We start from the raw sequence: 17,332 nt of genomic DNA on the forward strand, positions 1-17,332 counted from the left end.
CATTAAGGCCTGCCGATGCTATGTTCGGTAGATGTGAGACATTTAAAATGTTGTTTTTCAATGATGTGATTTTCCTCTCACCTTCACTGCATTTTTGAGAGATGCAGTATTTTTGACATAAAAATATCTCCCTCCCATAAAATGCAACACTGCAAAAATTGAGTCCCGAATGTATACAGTTTTTTGTGACTGAAGTGTTGTGTGATACATAACTGGTGATGATAGACACTATTATAAGTACACAATGAGTACAAGTACTTCTACTGACTGAGAGAAGTGCAGTACTTCAATTTTTTATCTTAAAAAGAAAGAAAGAATACTTTTGGATTAAAAAGGTTTATTTTCAAAGTTTACATTTTTAAACTCATAAACTTAGAACTGACAACAGTGACTTCTTCATTTCCACTTTTTCACCATAATCACCATTTACATGTATCATTATTATCACTTGTCAACTCAAAAATGTCAAACAAAAACACAGTTCATAAAGTGTTAACAGATATTAACTCATCTGTCTGAAATGAACACTGTGGCCACATGTTGGCTTCTTAAGACAATTTTAAAACATGATCAACAAATTCAGTTACAGAAACGTTACTTATCACTGACTCATCTAACACACATCAAGAGATCAACATGTTTAGCTATATCACTATTACAAATAAAAAATCTGTTTCATACAGACTTTGTACTTTAAAATCATCATCCAAAACATCAGCATCACATCTTCAGCTCTGTGGACAGAGCTGTGTCGCAAGAATGAGGGAACTCATCAATGCAACAAAGAAAAAATATCATAAAAAACACAGTAAGAATATGTTGAAGTCAGATATAACATATAAACAATGCAAGTTAGTGCAAACACTGATTTATGTCAATATTTGTTATTTGCTGGCTTTATATAAAACTCTTATTTTTCCTCTCTTGTTTTCTGTGTCACACATGGTTTTGTCAATTACAGAGAAATCACAACTGTGCAGCAGTTGATATATACATCAAAAAACATCTTTTTCCACATGACCTTTGTGGTAAATCATTTACATTTCATCATCATCACTGCATACACATGTGGTTATAATGCACAGAGCCATATAACAACAAAAAGTAAGGAAAAACAACAACAAATAGTTATTTGTTAAACAAACAAACAAAAGGACAAAGTTAGCATGATGCCTTATTTCCATGTGGTTACAATATGATCATTTCAATCAACATTATTGTGCACACTGGTTGTAATGCACAAAGCCATTAAACGATATAACAACATGAACATGAAGAAAAGTAGAAGTCATAAAAAACAAAAACTACAAAAATCAATGACATGATCTTCGTTTTCATGTCTTGGAGTTCATCAGTATCATGGTCAGTATCTCAATTGTGCCACTAAAACATTATACACAACACCACAAACTCATTTACAATAACTAAACAATCTATAACACTCATATATCACACTTCAATTATTTGATGAAAGCTTTGAAATAGGAAACAATTCATACAGTATAAATTACTGTGAAGACTTCAGCTTCTCTAAGTGATGAGAACGCTGCAACCAAGTTGATCATAATTGAACTTCATAAAATGTTTAATTTGAATCATTGTTTTGCTGAGTGCCCTTATGTCTTCAGTCCCGTATGATTCTGCTATTCCTCTTCTTCTTTTGAACATTTGCACACCCAAAAAACTCCACGATGTTTAAATGTTGTTTAGTTTGAAGATATTTGTCAGGATTGTGAATTGTTCACTTTACGTCGAAGGCATCTTTTAAGCCTTGCAGTGCTTGTTCCTTTGTGATGCTCCTCCAGGCCTCTGGAACATCAGCAGGCTCGGCTTTGTATTCTTCAGCAAATCTGTTGTTGTATTTTACCAGGACATACTTCCAGTAGTCAGAGGCCTCTATGGTGCTGTCAGGAGGAATGTGCCAGTCTGGATAGAACTTGGTGTACTCCTTGTAAGGATGCCACTCCCCTTCAGTGTCTGCATTTCTGAACTTACGTTCGCTTTGCACATCTGTTGTACACAAGGTTTCTAACAGCTTCTGAGTGTCTATAATTCTGTACATACCAAGCCCTTGTGGCCGATGCACAGCTGCATGATGCTTGTCGTGTTCTTTGCCTCCAGCCTCACAAGGAACTTTACAAAATGGACATTGTTGCCCACAGCCAAACACCTGCTTAAAGAGCTCGTCTTGTGGTTTGGTTGGAAGTTTGTTCAGAGTATCAGTGATGTCATCAGAGTTAGAGAATTCCTCCTGCAGCTCTTCCTTCAGTTGAGTTAATGATTTAAAGAGGCTCTCTGTAAATGGACGGCATGTGCTTTGGATTTGAAACAGGATGGTTTTTTCATCCTCCATTGAAATTGAGATGTCTTTGATCAAATACTTGCGCATGTTGGAGGTGAGCTCTGGGATGCTTTCCTTGTTATCTGGCAGAAGACGTCCATCCTTTGCTTTTGTGGCCTTTGTTAAAGCTTCTGTGATTTTGTCAACTATGACCTGCAGAATTTTAGTCTTCAGTTTGCACAAAGTTTTGCCCTCTAACATTTTTTGCAGGACATGCTGAAATATCCAATCCTTAACAAATATTTCATACTTGCAAATGTACTTGACGAAACTTTCAAAGTCTTCTTTTTGCAGCAACTCCTCCTGAATGTTGTATTGGAAAAAGGAGCGTGAACTGTACTCTGCTGAATGGGAACTTTGCAGAATTTCCTCCACAATGTCTACGCCCAGAGATCTACTGATGTAATCCTCAACAGCAGGTTTGATGCACAATCTGACATAATCAGTTGCTTTGCGTTGGCAGTGATCTCTCTGTTTGTATAAATCAATAAAAACTGACAAGTACTGCTTCTTGTTCTTCTCCAGCTTAATTTTCGGGTCCATACTAACCAAGTATTTTCTGTGCATGTGAAGGAACTTTCTTGAAGCAACTCCACACATGTGAAGTTTCAGGTCAATAACAAACTTGGGCTTGAAAAGCTTCCTGCCTTGCTTAAGGGATTCATCTATTTTTTCCAGAAGATCCCTTGTGAATGAATCATGGTAATCTTTGTCTGTTTTAACAGTATCATCCACAAACCGTGTGCAAGAATCAATGACACTGTCTGCCAGGCTCTGCAATTGTCTCTTTACATCTTTCTGAAAGAAGAGGTTTTTAATTGTCTTCTTTACATGTTTAGTTTTGACCTTGAATGGATCCTTCCCAATTTCTTTTAGGTCTCCAATGTTCTGTAATTCCTCATTGACATTAAGGTTTCCAAAATGTGTTTTCAACTGGTCAAGTACTGCAGCAGATATGTTTTTCTCTTGGAGGCCAGCGATATTTACAGTGACTTCAGCCCACATCTTTTCAAACTCTTCCTCCAATTCCTCATCAGATGGTGTGCAGTCTTTGCAGTCACTCAAGAGTTTCATAACCCGTTCTTCAATCACTTCTCTGTGTTTTCTTTGAAGGTCTTCAGCCTCTTTTGAACTTTTTTTGTGCTCAACTGCACACTCCAAGTCATTGTCAGCTGAATGTTGGATTTCATTTCCAAGACTCTTGATTCTGTTGAAAAAGTCACTTTTGTATTTCTCAATCAGATGCACACGTCTGTCTTTCCTTTTGAAGTAGTCCTCGAGTTTCTGACGCATTCTTGTTTGTTGTTCTTCTATTTTGTTGGATAACTCTGATTTTTTTGATTTAATCAGTTCATTCAACTGACGAAGCGAAGATTCATCGTCAGCATTTAAAATTTCCATTTCAGCTTCTTGTTGCCAGCAGGAAATCTCTTTTCTGAACTCCCAGTCCCACTGAATGAACTCTTTGCACAGGTTGTCATAGGCATTAGCCACAAGAGTGTTTCTGAAACTAAAGATGAAGTTCTCAAACTTCACTGCTCTCCAGAGACTTCTCATCCACTCTAGAAACTCAGGGATCTGTGACAAATCAGCAGCTTTGTCTCTTTTCACTGTTTCTAAGAGTTGTTTCTTGAAATCTGCCACAGCTTCACTGTAACCTGTGTTCACTGGTGCCATTGGTGGCGTCCCGTGCCAGAGTCCTGGGATGTTCCAGTTGTTTTTTTCTATGTCATAGTCCAGCACATCAGTGAATAACATACTGTCCTGCTTTTCCATTTGGGCAGCAATTTGTGTCATTTCATTGAGTTGGTCCAAGAGATGTTTTTTCTCTGTCATGGTCTTTGCGTGGGCAGAAACTCCACCAACATTTTGATGCACAAAATGACAAATGGGCTTTTTTCCAATTTGCTTCATCCTCAAGAACGCATGAGTTGCTATTTGCAGCACATCTTTCATTTCAGTTGAGTTCTCCCCAGACAAATTAATAATGGTGACATCACTTAAGCCAATGACAAAGGTTGCCAGCTGGTTGTCATGCTCATAACTGTCCTCCAGTTGTGCCAAACAAGGGGACTTTAGACCCTCTGTGTCAATGAGAACCACAAAGTCATAGTTCAACTTGTTTTGCACGTCATCACCTACTTTGAGAAACAACATGTAGGCTCCTCTTGTACATCTGCCACTGCTGACAGGAAACTGCACACCAAACATGGTGTTGAGGAGTGTTGACTTCCCTGTGCTTTGAACACCTAACACAGTCAGCACAAACAGTCGGCTCTTCCCTCCAACCTTGTTGTGGAGCTCCATCAGCACATCTGTCACCCATCTCTGTGGGATGTTGGAAGCATCTCCATCGAGTATCTCTAAAGGATATCCATCCAACAGCATTTCAGCAGCCAAAGCAGGGAGATGAGCTATTTTATCATCAGTGTGTTGTGACTGTGAGGAAAACTCATACATCAGTCCCATCTCTCTCATGTAATGCTCTATTCCCAAAGAGCTCCCCAGCAAAGCCTGATCCAACTCTGTAATCTCTTTCTGGTCTTTGTTCTTTTTGTTGCACTCTTCTGTCAACTTTTGACGCAGTAATGATAACTGCATGGCAGGCTGCAGATGTGCATTCAGTTTAAGCTTCATCCACTTCAGGAAAAAATCTCTTTCCTTTTTGTCACTTGTGGATAATTGTTCAAGAAAACGATTCATAGCTCTGGATAGTTTGTGTTTGCCAAGGTCCTTCATAATCTCTTGTTTTTCTGATCGTAGCTGAGATTTATAATCCTCCAGACTGAGATCAGCAACTCTTTTTAACCTACATTCTTCCATCTCCAACTGAGATAACCTTTTCCAGTTAACACCTTGCAGAGGAAGTTGCTGGTTCTTGTAGTCTGGTACAGGCCACACACCAATTCCTTTCACTATCTCGTCAGCTGCCTTCTTCTGCTTGTCACTTGTGCATTCATCCTCAGACAGACCAAGTTCAACTGCCTTGTCGAGCATATTTTCAATTTTCATTGTAGTTTTTACAGAAGTCAGTGATTTCTTGATGGTTGCACAAAGTTTCTCTGAAAACTCGACCACATTTACCTGGGGGTTTTTGGTTTTCACACTGGTCTTTGGTAAATCTAATTCTTTCACTGTTGTCCTGACAGACATCATGTCCTCTTCAGCATTCTGTGCTTTTCGGTTCACCACCAAGAACAGTTTGGATCTCACATCTTGAAGAGAAGTCAGAATCTTGGGCTCTTCTTCTTCGACTTTGTCCAGGAATACAAAGGTAGCAGTTGACACTTGAAAAAGAAAACTGAACTGTGTAAGTGACTGACCAATGTCTCCTCTCAGATTGGCAAAGGCAATTGGTTTGGGAAATTTGTCAAGATTTTCTCTGCCGCAGGGAAGGTACCAGCAAACCTCTACCAATCCGTTGGCAATTCTCTTTTCATTGGCTCCTCCTTTCATATCTTTGTGTATGAACATGTTATTGAACTGGCCAAGGCTGAGAACATGATTCAAACACTGGGACTTGGACAAACTGCAGTTTTTCAGCCTCACAAAGGAGAAGAATGGTATATCTGCTTGGGCAATGTTGTCCTCAACAAACCCCTTTGATTCCGACATATCATGTGGACACCACTCTTTGACGATGTCTCTCAGAGCCCACAGCATCAAGGTACATTGACTCTTGTTTCCATGGGGCAACAGCAGTGGGACTGAAAACTGGCACATTGACATCTTGAGGGCCATTTCTTGTTGTAAGAAGCTGTCAGCACAAAGGAAGAGTGCTACTATGAGGTCGAGAGCGCTCACCTTATTGTCTGCAGAGTCCTCTACAGTATAAAGGTCTAGATCAAAGTCATCATTTTCTTCCTCTTCCTCATCATCATTCTTGGATAGTTGTGTGAAGTTCCTGCATTCTGCATTGATTTTAAATAGTTTTCTGAGAAAACACCATGGTATGTCCTCCAGTGAGGTAACAGCTTCATCATACACACTGCTTTTGTTGATCTCCAAGAGAGACCGGAGTGTGAGCTTGTTGGGATAAAATTTGTTCAGTCCATGTTCTGAGAGAAAGTTGATCAGGACTGTCAAAGAAAAAGAGAAGGACAAGTTTACAACAGCAAGTGGCTATTTCAAATGTCATTCACAGGTCCAGTTACTGGGCAACATTAAATAGATTAAAAGTGTGTTTTCAGACTAATTTATCTGAGACATTAACAGCTTTTACACAGACACATCTGCTGCAGGGGTCAATGTGCATTGTGATTGACCTTTCTGTCTGTGGAGTTTAAAGACAATTGAGCAGTTAATCTGAACAACAGAATGCTCTCTTAATTTCTTGCTCTATACATTATTTTTGCACTTTTAGAATTGGAAAAGAGGATTATTGTGAATCTGAAATCTAAAAAAGTTCTGGTCAGAGGAATTAAGCATTTTGTAACATCATTCCATTTACATGAAATTTACACTGTGTGGTACACTCTTGATGCACATTGACGTAATACATGTTGAATCCGTGTTTGCTTCTGTTCTTTAGCCCTGCCTAGCAGACTAAGGGCGGCTTTACAGATCAGAATCAGAATCATATCGCATGAGAAATAATAACGTCCATAACCTGATATTTATTCATGTTTTACTTACATTATGCATTCATGGCCTACATGAGACTTACTTTCAGTGTGTATTTTGGCCAAGAACCGCTAGCAGCTCGCGGTAAAAATATTCTCACACGCGACTCACGCCAGCGGTGTAAACACTCTAACCTGTTTTCATGCATTTAAAATCACAACATCCCGCTGTCGCCACGCTCACGCCACGCTTCCAGTGTTAACCAGCAGTATGGAAATAACATTTAACACTTTTTAAAAAGGATGAAAGTTGTGTGTTATGAAGCAAATTTCGCTGCATTGCAAATTTATTAGGGATGCACCGATCCGATACTGATATCGGATTTCTGTCCGATACTGACTCAAAAAGCTAGATCGGGTATCTGTTACAATGGGCCGATCTATGGGGCCGATCTATTATATACAGTTCTATGCTATTGTGTGTTTACAACAACCACATGCTACGTCACGTGTCATAAGCGGTCAGGTTAGCGTGTGCATTTTGCGAGAGCTCAGAGCTACCATGGAGGGAGCTAAAAACAAAGGCTCAGCAGTTTGGAGGCATTTTACGCTTGTTACGCCAACAACGTCTACAGCTACTTGCAATATTTGCAAAGCAAATGTTTCGAGGGGTGGTGGTAGCATTGCTAAATAACTAACCTAATCAAGCATCTCAAGAAGCATCATGCAAAAGAATACGAAGAGTTCAGCCAAACAAATAAGGCAGACGAAACGAAGCAGCTAACTTTGTCGGCTGCATTGCAAAGACATGAAAAACTTCCTAGTGATGGTTTGAAAGCAAGAAAAATAACAGAGAAGGTTCTCCAATTTATTGTTTTGGACGAGCAGCCACTGCAAGTCGTTGAAAACGAGGGATTCCGCCGCCTGCTTGAACACTTGGAACCACAGTACAGTTTGCCATCACGTAAATATTTTTCTGAGACTGCTCTGCCTGAACTCTTCAAGAAAGTGTGTGAACACTTATCGACAGAGTTAAAAGATGTAACCGCGATGAGCTTCACCACAGATATCTGGAGCTCTGACGTTTCCCCGTTGTCACTTTTAAGTTTAACTGTACACTGGCTGGACGCGAGTTTCATTCCGCACAGTGCTGTGCTTCACGCTAAAAACTTCCGCGGATCACACACCAGCGACTCGATTTCGGTCGCCATGAAGGTGATGCTTGATCAGTGGCATATTCTGTTGACTAAAGTGCATGTCATTTTGAGGGACAATGCTAGTAACATGAAAAAAGCCATGGAAAACATGGGAGTGCATAGCTTAGGCTGCTTTGAACATACAATGCAGCTCGTAGTCAACGAGGGTTTACTGTCACAGCGGAGTGTGAGTGATGCCATTGTAAATGGTAGACAGATTGTGGGACATTTTAAACAATCTCAGCTTGCATATTCACGCCTACAAGACATTCAGATCGAGATGCAGATGCCTGTTAAACGCCTGCAACAAGACATCAAGACAATGTGGAATAGCACTTATTTTATGATAGAGAGTCTTCTGGAACAGAAGCGAGCCCTTTCTGCCTATGTTGCCGACCATGATCTGCCCACGACACTGACCGCCAACCAATGGGCCATGCTGGAGAAAACTATGATTGTTGTGGCACCATTTGAAGAGCTAACCAGGAAAGTAAGCTCATCCACCTCCACCACTGCTGATGTGATTCCATCTGTCACTGTTCTCAAACGTCTCCTGGCTAAAGAAAACGAGGAGGACTCTGGGATTAAAACAATGAAAATGACCCTTCTACAAGCTGTCAACAGACGCTTCAGCACCGTGGAAGATGAACCCCTGTACTCTCTTGCCACTCTGCTTGACGCAAGATACAAAGACAGGTAAGACTGTAAACCTATTATATAATAAAATATATAAGATTTCTCTCTCCCCAACACAAACAAAGTACAATGCATATGAATAAGGTAAAATTTCATGATGTAAATTTAAAGAAAATATAAAAATAAATTACACACAGTATAAATAATTTTTTACATACACCTACACTACATTACTTTCTTCACTTCTACGATGCATTACTTTTGACCAGCCTGTAATTGACACAATGTTGATTTTTTCCCCCCAGATACTTTACAAGTGCAGATGCTTTAAAGCGTGCAAAAGATGCACTGATCCAAGTACTTTGTGGAAGAACAGAGGAGAACCAAAGTTGGAGCATCAGAGGCTTCAGAGCCACCTGAAAAGGCCCCCCGTGTGGATGCAGCACCACCAAGCACTACAAGCAAGAGCAGCTTTATGAAAGCACTTGATGAAATTCTGGAGGAGCGGGAGGATCCTGGTGCAGCAAGCAGCTCAACTGCTTTTGTCCAAGTGCAGGCATATTTGACAGAACCAACTATTCCTGCATCAGACAACCCATTCCAGTACTGGGGGATAAACAGACTTAGGTTTCCTGACCTTGCTGCCTCTGCATCAAAATACCTCAGCGCCCCCTGCACTAGCGTCGAGAGCGAGAGACTGTTCAGCTCAGTGTCCAACATTGTGGATGAGAAGAGAAACAGACTAACTGCAGAGAGAGCAGAAATGCTTGTTTTTATGAGAAAGAATCTGTCATTGCTGCTTTAGTGAACACTGAGCAATAAAATAGCTGCTGATGTGTGATCATAACAGTAAGAGAGGTACTGTTATGATCACACATCAGCAGCTATTTTATTTTATACTGTAATTCAAATATTGTTTGGCACAAAATGTTTAGAAAGAGTTTTGATTCTTGTTTATATATTGCAGGTTTGTTCAGGAAGTTGCATCTTTTTGTGAATGTTGATTTAACTTTTATATTCATTCAGCTGCTATTAGTGCTATATTATTTTATACATGAATTTAAATTTCTATTAGCACTAAATGTTTACTAAGAATTTTGAGTACAAGGCTACTTGTTTACACTACTAGTAGAGAACTGTATTTTTTTGCACTATTTTGTTAGATAATTGGGATTTAATGTAACATTTTCTTCTCATTTGATGCAGTTGTTTTATACTTGAATTCCTGACCAATCCCTTGCCTTGGAAAGGTTTACAGTTATTATAATTCCTGTTAGTTTTGAAGAAAATTCACCAAACTGCTGGTACACAATTAGAATTGTTATAATAAATAACAATCGATATTTATATATGTGTATTTATTTCATTTTGTTTTACAAAGTTAGAAAGCCAGATGTTGCCTTACACAAATGATTACCAGTCTCATACTCAGAAAGAGGAATAAAGGTTATTAATTTTACACTGGTATCGGATCGGTACTCGGTATCGGCAGATACCCAAAGCCCAGTTATCGGATCGGTATCAGGACCTAAAAATTTGGATCGGTGCATCCCTAAAATTTATGTGGTATAGGTCTTGCATGTGTGGCAAAATGGCTTCATGGCACCTTGTTCAATATTTTAACTTATTAGTTCCCACAATGCTGTATGCATTTTGGTTTGAGCCAAACCCAGAACCCCACAGGAAGTCAGCCATTTTCATTTTTTGGTGTATTATGGGCTATTTACAAGGGCATGGAGCAAGATTGGGTCCAAAAGATTTGTAAATTTAAAAACAAAACTAACTTTTTATCTTTCCATCAGTCCATCATGTATCATCTGTAAAATCAAACTATGCAAGAAAGTGAAAAAACACAATCTTCATTTATTCTTTGTATTCTTCTTCTTTGAATTTGTCAAAGTTTAAAGGCCCTGCATACTCGGCTTCAAATCGCAAAAATGCATATATGATATCAGAGTGTGTCATAAAGCATCCACAAAAATCTGAGTGAAAATAAATGTTCAGAACATCGAGAAAAAAGCTGTTCAGACCATTTCTCCGGACTGTGTAGGCGTGGCAGATCCCATGTTGATTGACACCTGATACTGAGCGCACAGCTGATGTAGGATTGGATTGTTTACATTGCGTGTTAGAACTGCACATGTATGCAGATGTCAGCGATGCGGAGCGGACCATCATTTGCCGTTAGAAGTAAACTTGTCCCGCTTTTGTTTATTTAGTGTCCAAGACTTCTCGCGTTCACAGTTTCAGTGCTCTTCCTCAATGAGGAGAGGATGGACGATCGTTGATTTGAAGCAGGAATCTCCAAAGAGTCGTTTAATCACAACTTCTGAAGCAGCGGCTGCAACAATTCACTAAATGTATGTGGCGGAAACACTGCTGCTTCTCCAAGTCCGCCACATTTACAAAATAAAAGAATGACACGTTGTCATCTCAGATGGTGGATGTGCACCCTGGGACAGCACACACAGGCATGATGGGGAAAAAGGCGATCGTTAGGTAATTGCAACAGGTATGTGCAGAGACGTTCAGGGTGTGTGGACAGGAGTTAGCTCAGACTCAGAGAGGAAAATTGATCGCGAGCCGAGAAGTCTTATTGCACCTGTGAGGGCGGGGCAACTGCGGTTGATTGGCTCAAGGAAATTTCTGACGTGATAAATATCATACATAACCACACCCAATTTAACCCCAGCGTCAGGGAAGTTAACGAAGAAAGAATGGCAATAACTGGAGTTTGGATTAAAACTAATTTATAAAACTTTTAAGATGCTTACTAGTGTGTACATACGACCCTAAATTACACAGTTTGAGGGATTTTGTGGATTTGGGTTTACAGGGGCGTCAAGATAAAAAGACAAAAAGTTTCAGCTTTTGAAATTATTCATGCACAAGCTTTTAGCCAAAATCTTTCTGTTATGATTTAATAAGCTAAACTCCTCATTTTATTCAATATAACTATGCGGCTGTGTACAAATATGTGTCTAACACCAGGGACCTTACAGCTGAACAGCGCCTCACTAAACTGCTGCAGCTACTGTTGAGGTGTCCACACAGGCAGTATATCAGCTTCAGTGCTGTTGCTGAGCCGATGCTGTCAGGCTTATGTCTTATCATTGCCTTTTAAAATGAATGTCAATCAAATACTTCATGTTCTTTAAATATAAATTGTATTCATATTTAATTGAGACATTAAACGTATTGAGGCAGTTGGTGAGTTGAAAAAATATGTATCTTTATTTGAATTTCAGCACGGGATTGCGCATACTTTCTGTTAATTTAGCACTCATAATGCGGAAAAATCCTGCATGTATTTACATGCATTGTCAAATAATCAGATAATGTTTTAATCAGAGCAGAAGCAGGCAGATAGGCGGGAGGCACACAATGAGACGCACCGTCTTCTGCCCATCTTCAGCCCGTTTTCAGCACACTCTCCCCTTTTTGCGCCAACGGTAGTGCCGATTTGTTAAGGCTAAGTTAAACTTGAGCATCCTCAAACGGCATCTGTAACGTTACTCAGTGGAAGCAGCAGTCAAGACAAGTTCCAGCATAACTGGCTCAGATTATACGTGTGGCTCAAAATTAAAAAACTGTGAAAAAGCTTCTCGATTTGTTAAATGTACGGAGCTATGGCGTTCAACAGCCGATGTTACAAACATCAACTTTATGTCGCCACTATCATGCCGTTTCTCATACAGCAGTATTACAAAGAAAACGTGAAAACGCAGATTTACCCAAAAAATTATGGCTAATGCCACTGAACTTGCTAGGATAGAGCCCAGAGAAAAGAGAAGAGGGAGCCACAAAAATAAAGACTAAGGACACTGATGCAGGTCAGACATAACCACTAAGAGGAGAAGCAGAAAGAGACAATAGATTCATACAGCCATACTAAAGTTCAGTGAAAATTCTAGTGCCAAGTCACTGAACACTGTGATGATATGTGAATTTGGATTCAACACACAAAACTGGATTGACACTTGATTATTTTAAGAGCTGCAAAGATAAAGCAGAGGAGCCTAAGTCAGGAGAAGAATAGAGCATGGAGAAAAGAAAACGGAGCTAAAGGGAAAGAAAAGACACGGATGCAGTTAGAGATGAAAACTGAGAAAGGAGATTCTGAGACAGTTGATTGCAATCCGAGATAAAAATCCTCCCCAATTTGAAACACGCAATTCAGGCACTGCTACAGTTATGGATATTAAAACTTTTGTGAAATGAGTAATATTGCTGGCATTATGGCAATGTGTACCTCTGATCATTTTTGTAGCATTTTTTGCTGCGGACTTCAAGCAGCTCAAGGTTAAAATAGACAGTCCTTCTATTCTCTAGATGTGCGGCACTAAGTCAGCACCTGAGCCCTGCAGCTGTCACGCGCTGTGTCGCTGCTCTTATCTGTTTATGAAAAGCAAGAGGCTATGTGACTGACACACATGCAGTTTGGCCCATGCGTTAAACACAGCTTGTGTCTGTGAACTCACTAAATACCTTCCAGTGGCACAAAAATGTAATTTTCACACTTTTTTGCAGAAAAAAATCTTTGGGGAAACACTGGACACTGTCACTGGACTATTTATAATGATGGACGCATGATCCTGAACATTCAGATAATGTTCAGTGTATAATGTGCCCCAGAGCGCTACAGATCAAATCAAAAACACCACAAGGTAGCTTTTCATGCTGTCCGTTTGCTGCCCTTTTACAAAAATTGACAAGTATTGATCAGTTCTTGGAGATGGTTTAATATTGACTAAATTATCCTTCATGTTTACGTTGGTTGCTGTTTGTGCTGTCATGCAGGTGGGGCAGTCATATGTTGCCCTCAGAACCTCACTTGTCACGTTTGTTGTCTGTGGCTTAAATAGCTCATAGATAACTTATGGCTTACAATGTGTAACTAAAGGCTGACAGATTGAATGAACATGTAGAAGTATTTTAAAGGGAGTGTACCTGTTGGCTCTTCTTCCATGTTCGGTGAAGACATGGTCAGACTTTTCCTTTAACTCTCCTGTGCTTTCAAACCTAGAGGCAACAACAAATACCGTCTGTTTAGTTTACAGAGTCACACACTGTGTTCTGGAGATTCATTGCAGATCAGTTACAAACAACCCAATCAGATCAATCAAAACAGTAAACTTATAGAATCATTTTCAGGTAAGCCCTTTCTTTAAATTGCTGCTAATGTAATATGACATTTTGTTAACTTAACTTTGGCAAACTAGTGTCTATAGTGACGTTACTTGCCAAATCTGTGGATGGCCCAGACCCCCCTTCAGGGGTTTGGTTTACAAACATGTCACATTTTTCACCTACAGAGGAGCACATGGGAATGCATTTGTCAGACTGAGGAAGCCGCACATACCCTTGATTCTGTTTTAGAACATAAGTGCCCTTAAACATACATTTGTATGTCGATTCTTCTGTTCACTATTTATAACTCCAGTAAGTGAATTCACAAAACATCCTTGCTGTATTGTGCAGTATCTCAATTATCAGTACAAAAGCAATGGAAAAATAACTCTGTGATCCCTCTGTTTCTACCTTGTTTTACAGGGAGAAATGATCCCAGTGAACTGCACGAAATTACTCACTTTTTTATATCCAACTATTTAATGCAGGGGTTCCCAACCCCCGGTCCGTGAACCGGTCCCGGGCCGTAGGTTGTTCAGCACCGGGCCGCGAAACCCAATAGGTCTCTGTGACATTCCAAACATACGGCGAGTCAGAACCGTCGAATGGGCTGTGTGAAGTGTGCAACCACACAGTTCCTCGCGCCTCTAAAGACACTTCAAAAGTTGCCGGATTCAGGTGGAAAAAGCGCGGACCTGGCAACCCTGGCTTCGCATCCCATGAAACTTTGATCAAGAAGCCTGATGCTCCTCTGAAGCTCTGTGTTCATCAGTGAAATATATGAACTACACAGCATATGGGCATATGGCAGCCTGTGGAGACGAAGTTTATACTTTAACTGTGCGCAGAAATACGGACGGATCGCAACGTTATTGATTCAGGTATGAGCATCAAAACACACTCAGGTCTGCGTCATATCTGCTCCTCTCCTAACGGCTGTCTCCTCCCCGCGCGGTGTGATAACTGATGAACTCCGCTTAGATCACCTCCGGCTCATCTCAGTCACAGCGTGTGAAGACGTTTTTTATGCTTTTTAAATTGTTTTCACGGAAATACGGGACCGAAAACAACGCTATTAAGTCAGGGGCAGACCCTGAGAACACACAGATCAGTCACTGCGCTGCATGATATAAACTGCTCACTGCTAGAGATAAACTGCTAGGATCACACTATGGATCATATGGATCGCGCCGTCACTCTCGTCGGCTCGTCCCGTATTAAAAAAAAAACTTAGATGCAGTCTCCTCACTGAATAAATACAGATACGATCTGTGTGTATGTCCGTGCCTGTGACCGTGATTTATGCGCATGCGTGTCGAAAAAAATAGTATTTCTACTGTCTGGTCCGTGTAGTCAGAAAGGTTGGGAACCCTTGATTTAATGAAATCACCAGGTAGCATTATTATTTAAAATAAATAATAGAATAATACAACCAGTCCAGCTTCAACCTGCTCAGTCTGTCTGATGTCCCACATTAAAAGTTTTTCTCTGTTTGGATGTTTAAAACAACTTTAAAAACCTTCTCTGATTTTATAAATGTTTTTGTACCTTCATGTTCTTTACACATCTGGCTCCAGGTCTCTGCAGCAGTTGGTGAGAATTTGTCATTTTCTTTTACCTTCGGTGCCAGTTAAATTATCTCTTAACCTTTTTATTGATGTAATCTTGATTCAAGAAGCTTTTGAACTCCTCTATTAACAAATTAAATGATATTCTTTTAAAACAAAAGCATTTGTTTGTGTTTAAAAAGTCAAAGTGGAAATTTACCTGCATGTTCTTCTTGTGTCGCCTGTGTCAAAATGGTGGGACTGATCCGTGAAAACCTGAAGAAAGAAAAGAGATCTTTTTAGTTTCATGATTAGGTGCAGCACTCCGATTTCCTGAACTTGAAAAGAAGACAACAGAGGAAGGCGGTAATTCAAGTCCTTTATTCATTTGTTGAAGTTTTCCAATAAACAAGTGCAGCACATCGTCTGGATCTTTTAGTAGGTTGATAACCTTTGAGTAAACATTTATAAAAAGAGGAGAAGAAAAAACAAACAGGCTAATTACAACCATTCTTCACAAAAACTTCACCGGATTAAGCCTCTCTATGAGATTTACCAGCAGCATTTTTTATTCTAACATTTAACTACTTTCTCCACAACACCAAAAAAAAAGGAGAAATGCATTAGTAATTAAAATAAAATTTAAAACAGAATAAATACACAGTTATAGATATTGTCCTTTGTTTTTGTCATCCAGTGAGCACAACCAAAGTTAGCTAATTCCAATATATTAGGATGAACTATCAGACCAAATAACAAATAAAGCTTCACTTAAACTCACCAGACATCAGCCTGCAGGAAAGTCTGAGGCTGTCTGTATCAGCTGTGGTTTTTATACAGCTCTGAAATTGAAAGCATTTGATATGCCAGAAGAACACTTTCTCTTTCTCAGTCTGTCTCTCTATGGAGACTCCACCTCCTACAGAGCAGGCAATATGACGTGCCTTCGGTCAATTCATTCCGCATACAATATACTGTATCTCCACACACACCAGAAGCTATGCTACTGCACTGACACTGATTCATACACTCACTCTCTGTCTCTCCTTTTATGTCTTAATGTCTCTCTCTGTCTTCCTCTCTTCCTCTGTTTCTCTCTCTCTCTCTCCCGTTCTTTCTCCCTTTCTTAATCTCTCCCTCTGTTTCTCTCTGTGTGTTTTACACCTAATATGTTCAGACAAATTGGTAAATGTGTTTCTTTATTTGTTTGTGTTTTTGTCAGTGTCTCCTTGGTTGGTATGTTTTTGAAAAGGAGGGAAATGTTTTCTTCATCTGCTAATCTTTTACTGTTACTTTTACTTTTACTGTTGCTTTTGCTTCTGTGAGTTCAGTGTCATGGCCAACGCCCTTCAGAGTAAACGGAAAAACAGTTTTAGCATATGTTGTTAAGAAAATAAGGCGTTTAGGACCAGGAATTAAGCTGCCCAAACTTACATTGACCTCCATATATTGATGACATACTTTTTGCTGATACGTGATTGGTAAATAATACTCGGACTACATGCGAACAACAAACGGAAACCAGAACACTCCGTTCAACAAACTTGTCATTTGAAAGTAGTTTTCTTCTCCTCTGGAGGGCAGACCTGACAAAGCTTCATGTTGACTTGTTGCTAATCTGCATCATGATGTTGAAATTTGGGCAAAGGTAAGACCTGTTAATTAAAGTAAATTACAAGAAAAACAGGTTCTTTTTCTGTTAACAATGCAGCACGTCGAAAAGGTAGTCGTTTCTCACTAACCTACACAGAAATTTGATAATCATCTGGTATATAGTTCATCCCTCTGTCTACCAGATGTATCAGAGGGAGTTCCCAGCAGCTGCATGAGTCACTGAGCTTGATATGAATGCTGTTCTACAAAATGTCCACTAGATGGCAGAATCTAACATAAAATAACTGTGAATGTAATGAACATACA

The 17,332-nt window shown here is 39.7% G+C and overlaps 1 pseudogene; it reads right to left on the reverse strand.

Moving 5' to 3' along the window:
* Positions 1-1,741: 1,741 nt before the first annotated feature.
* On the reverse strand, positions 1,742-15,419 carry LOC138588971 (up-regulator of cell proliferation-like; annotated as a pseudogene).
* Between the last annotated feature and the right edge of the window lie 1,913 nt (positions 15,420-17,332).

The sequence above is a fragment of the Semicossyphus pulcher genome, unplaced genomic scaffold (assembly GCF_022749685.1).
Source record: "Semicossyphus pulcher isolate SPU_LCO1_2020_fin unplaced genomic scaffold, fSemPul1.0.p SCAF_1, whole genome shotgun sequence".
Classification (NCBI taxonomy): domain Eukaryota; kingdom Metazoa; phylum Chordata; class Actinopteri; order Labriformes; family Labridae; genus Semicossyphus; species Semicossyphus pulcher.